The sequence below is a fragment of the Mus pahari genome, chromosome 19 (assembly GCF_900095145.1).
Source record: "Mus pahari chromosome 19, PAHARI_EIJ_v1.1, whole genome shotgun sequence".
NCBI classification, from domain to species: domain Eukaryota; kingdom Metazoa; phylum Chordata; class Mammalia; order Rodentia; family Muridae; genus Mus; species Mus pahari.
Genome location: NC_034608.1, coordinates 56,896,964 through 56,902,549, shown reverse-complemented (window position 1 = coordinate 56,902,549; position 5,586 = coordinate 56,896,964).

Below are 5,586 nucleotides of genomic sequence, written 5' to 3'. Positions count from 1 at the left end.
CCTGAGCTCGTGTCTCTAGCTGCATATGTAGCAGAAGATGGCCTAATCGGCCATCATTGGGAAGAGAGGCCCCTTGGTCTTGTAAATTTTATATGACCCAGCACAGGGGAATGCCAGGGCCAAGAAGTGGGAGTGGGTAGGTAGGGGAGCAGGGGCCGGGGGAGGGTATGGGGAACTTTTTGGGTAGCATTTGAAATGTAAATAAAGAAAACATCAAAAAAAAAAGAAGTAGTTCCTCACAAAGAATAGAATTACAAGAAGAAAAATTGCTCCACAAGGAATGGAGAGGAGGTGACAAATAGCCAATATTTAGGTGCATACAGCAGACCATACACCAGAATTTGAATGTTTTCATTGTAAAATGTAATGAAAAAGACAACTATAATCAGTGGGGAGGGAGGCTCAAGGGAGCTGCATAGTGACTAAGGTTTCTGTGTGCCATCTTTTCTGCTAAGATATTGATTTCAGGTTGTCTATGAAGTCGTGTTTTTATTGTGATCCCTAAGGCAACCACTGACAGATAAATACAAATTGATATTGTCAAAATATAATGGATTATAATGGGACAGTAAGATAAATATGCATAACCATAAAGCAAGAAGAAAAGGAGGGTCAGAGGGGCAACCGCTACCACCGCCACCATTACATCCTGAACAAGAAAGCTGATCATAAAACCAGGTATCTAAAGACAGCAGCAACAACACCATGTGCAAAATGTCTAGCCATGAGAACCAGGGTATTCAATGAGGGTATGAACCAGATTTGCTTTATTTTTAAAAGAAGTTCACTTAAATAAAATACATGTAGGTTAGAGATAAAGAGAAGAGAGATCTGTAAGTCCTCAAAAGAGGACTCAGTGGCCCAATTAGTACCACACAAGATAGTTTGCATAGCAAACAAGGATCATCCATAAAGAGCTGTGTTACATGGGAATCAACCAACCCATCTAAGACATAGACAGGATCCTAAATACAGTTTGAAATTATGTAAGAATGTAGTAATATGTATTAAAAACACTGAAAGAAACTGGATCTTCCTATGCACATATCTTTATGTGTATCATCTTCTAGGTATCGATTTATCACCCATTTTCATAAATCTCTCTGTATAAAATCTGACATTGCCTGAGCTATCAAATAAGTAAACTAATAACATAATACACAACTTTATTGAGTCATTTATAAAGATGGCAATCAATGGCATTGTCTTCTCACTTTTTATTTCATTTCACTCTCTGTTTCACTCATTTAAAATTTTTTTTTTTACTTTTGAGATTATAATATAATTACATTACTTTTCTCTTTCCTTTCCTCTACCACAAACTCTCATATACCCCGCCTTTTTCTCTTTCAAATCCACAGCCTCTTTTTTTTTCATTAATTGTTGTCACATGCACACATTTTCTTTTTGTAAAAGGGTAAGATTACTATTTTGTTATCATTCATAATATGATGTTAGTTGGGTATAGAGTCTAAGTACTTCATTATTTTCTGAAAATTAAAAATAGGGCAGGTTTTAAACTGATGGCTTGGCTTTACTCTTTTCAGAGTATGGTTAAGGAAATCCATTACCAGTGACTTCACATTTCATTGGTCCTTTTAAAAGGTCGGCCACGCATCTGACTTCTAAGTCAATTCGGCAACATCTTGACAACCACTTCACATCCACCTCAAGGATACCACATTGGAACACTTTTCACAGAGAGAATGAAAGGAGACTTGACCATTCTGCAAGCTCCGCACCTTGTGGCTGACAGGCCCACCACTACAGCCTTATGCCCTGCAGTCCTGGGAGCCTTCTTGTTCTCTATCAGCACCTCCATTTTTTTTTTTTTTTTGGATGTTTCAGAGATGGATCTGACAAATGACTACGGGTAACCAATGGGAATAGATCCAAGATGAAATATTTGGCTTTCTCGTGGAATGCAATGAATATAATGGCTAAATTATTAAATCACAAAAGGAAAAAGAACTATTACTGCTTCTAGACTGCCATTTACTTGTGTTCTTTGAGGCATATCTAAAATGAGTTACAATAACATACAGTGTTTTCGTCTGAAAGATGTTTGTGACATTTTTGTGTGCATTTTGTTTATTCTCAAATTAATTTGCCTGATGTAATAAGCTGGTCTTGAAAATGTTAGAATTTTCCAAAGCTCTGACTTTTTCATATATCTTAAAAAAAATAAAACAATGAACTTCATTTTTGAGAAAACTTGAAATGCAAGAACATTTCATATGCATACAACCTGTCCCCCACTAGCTGTTTTACAACTGTAGATTCTATTTGGAAAATTAAATTCATCTGAATATTGCTCTCAAGGAATGCATTTGCGCAGTGATGGAATTGGAAATTCCAGGCTGCGCTTACAACCCGATGAATTAGACAAGCTCCAAAGTTCGGACTGAGCTGAAGGGCTCTTTCCACTACAGTGTTCTGACAGAGTTCTAAGGCTAACAAAGAGCTGTACATCCCATTTCACTCTTTTCAAACATTCAGTCTCTCACGGAGAAAACTTCTTGCAGTCAGGCCAAGAGAGCACGCAGAGAGAAAACAAAACTGAAAGATGAGAAATTGAAATAGGCTTGAAGAAGGCAATAAAAAAGGGGAGGAGTGTTAACCTTCCAAAGCAAGCCTATTGTTCTGACCTCAGAAGATCATAAATCTGGGTGCAGCCTTTCATAGACCCAGAGGGTCAAGGAAATCTAAGTCTTCTTTGGGATATCAGATCCTGTGCAGCCACCTAAACCGACCAAGCAACACGTAAGTGACTGAATAATTGGGCCATCCACCATTCAACATGAACAGATTAGTTAATGTCTCCCCTTGAAACAGTGCAACTCAAAGTGACGGTTCCCTCCCTGGAGGTAACATGAAGATGAGGAGGAATCCACTGAGTCCATGCAACTTCACTCTCATCAAAGACAGACTCTCACTCACATGAATGCTCTGAGTAATTCACAAAAGGATCAACCTCACACTAAGCTCTGGATGAGAACTAACACAATTAAAAATCCATGGAATTGTTTAGTTTCAAAGGGTCTTTGATGTCTTAAAATATATCAACCACAAGAATCACAAAGCAAGTATTAGCTACCTTGTGATTAGCCAGGGGAAAATGAGTGAGAAGAACCTATCAAAATTCTAAAAGACCCATAGACTAAAAATAGGAATAAAGGAGCCAAGAGATACTTTTTCCTGGTTTAAGTTTCATGAAAAGACTATAGAGCACTACTAAAGAAAGAACAGATGTAAAATAATAGTCCTAAGTGTGGTTCATGTGCACATTTAGGTGTAAAAAATTACTAAAAATCAATGAAGCAGGACTGGGGATGACTTAGTAGAAGGCCTTGGTGCTCTTGTAGAGAATCCCAACTTGACTCCAAGAACCTACATCAGGGAGGCTGCATAGCAACCTGGGGTCTCAAAACCTCCTGTATGTCCAGCCCTAGGGAGTTCAATACCCTCCTTTGGCTTCCCCCCAGATAAAAATAAAGCAAATGTTTAAAAATATATCATTTATCTAAGAAGTCCCCATTTAAGGTTGTCACTAAGTATGAAAAAATAAGGTTTCTAAAATAAGTGAATTGTTACTTTCATTTCCAACAATTCTCTTTGTAAACAAACAGACATTTCCAGTATAATATCAAGGTACTGTTGATATTAGTGAAAGCTTTCTTGAGTGCAAACATTAGCACATCCTGTCAATTATGAATATGTATATTATCCTGTATTGAGAAGCAGAGATGTTGTTTTTGCTATCTTGACTAAAACTTTATAGACAACCCTATAAGAGGAGTACGAAACATCCCTAACCTATACAATTTTCCAGAATAAACATGGAAAATAAACACAGAAAAGCAAGAATGTCAATATGCAGCAATAGGCCTTTTGTTGTATCCCATTGAAAGCTAAAGCCATCTATTTATTAATAATACAAAGAAAGATATTGATGAGAAGCATCATAACTATGCCAAGTTTATAATCCTGTAAGGGAGGACATACATGATGACTGAAACTCATAACTTGACTAAGACAGTCTAGAAAAAGGTAGATGTCGTTAAGTCAAATTGCAAAACTGAAATTTTACTCTAGTGTCAATCAATTGCTCAGCATAAATAATCTGGGATAACACTGAAAAAGAAGTAGGCAATAAGTAAAATATTAAAGCTACTTCTAGCTATTTCAGGCAAACAGAAGTTTCAAATGATAAGGAAACTGCTCTCAGAATGATGAGGACTAAAGTCTTGACCCTGCCTTGGTCACTCTTTCCCTTAGCAATCTATCAACAGAACTGTAAAGTTCTGTAATGCTGAGTCCCTGTTCTTTTCTGGTGAGAGCCATTTTTTTTGTCTTCAAGACTCCTCTGCCTGAGCCCTGTCCATATCCAGCCAATACCTCCTCCACTCCATGCTTATCGCCATCCTCTTAATATCCTGTGCGTGTTCATGTTCTTATTCATCTTCCAATGTGACATAACATTTTTGGCCACTTTTCATGCTGAGTTCTTTGCTCACCTAGCATTGCTGAGGCCATATTCACTTTCCAAAATCAAAATGTTCAGGAATCCAGTCCTGCAGCTGTGGTTTGAATATGATTTAAGATTATCCATTAAAGGCTCATGTTCTGGAAGCTTGGTTCCAGGGTGGCCTGTTGATGTAGTAGCACCTTCAGGAGATAGTACTTAAAGCAAAGTGATTAGGTCCCTCTCTGAAAGGATTAGTGCTGATCTCTCAGAGTGAGTTGGTTTTTGGGAAAGCAGGGTTTTATACAGCCTTTTCACACAGCTGTTTCTCTTTGGACTTGTCTGTTACATTGTGAGTTAGCAAGGGATCTCTTACTACCAAAGAACAGATAGCTTGCTTAACCTTTGATTTTCAGCCTTCCAAACTGTGAGCTAAATAAATAAACCCTTTTTGACTAGGTAGCTAGACCTAGAGTCTAGTCCTTTGTGATAACCACTGAAAAGGGGCTAAGACATCTACCTGTGAGTTACCTGAACTTCAAAGCTGAAAGGGACCAAAGAAAATCACCAGATCACACTGACTATCTTAACTTTATACTCATGAGGTAGCCTCTTGACACCAGGGAACCCCACTATATGCCCCCAGGGCATTTCTTTCCTCATTAACTTTTCAACACCTATCATCATGTTCATCTTCATTCACTGCTTTCTCATCCTCTGTATATTTTGGACATATAAGAGTCCATCCTTTCTCACTTCTCAAGGATATCTTTTTCTGGAATATTCCAGTTTCTCCAGAATCATCATCATTTTTTTCCTCTGATGGGTTATTTCAAGTGATATATAATCATGTTGCCATTTCCCCATCATCTTAATAAAAAGTAAAAAATTTTCGTTTGCTCTCAATTTCCAATCTTGTTACCAGATCAATTTGGAATGCTTTTATCAGAGACACCATACCTTTCTTGGTTTTGTTCAGCTCACTTTCCTTCCCTGTCACTCTCCTTTGTAAGTAGCTCCTCTTTACCACTTTTATTTTAGAGTCTCTTGGCATTCAGACCTTGATTTTCTACTTAATTTTTTTTAAAAAAAATACTCTTACTTTTGGTGATTCTTAGAAT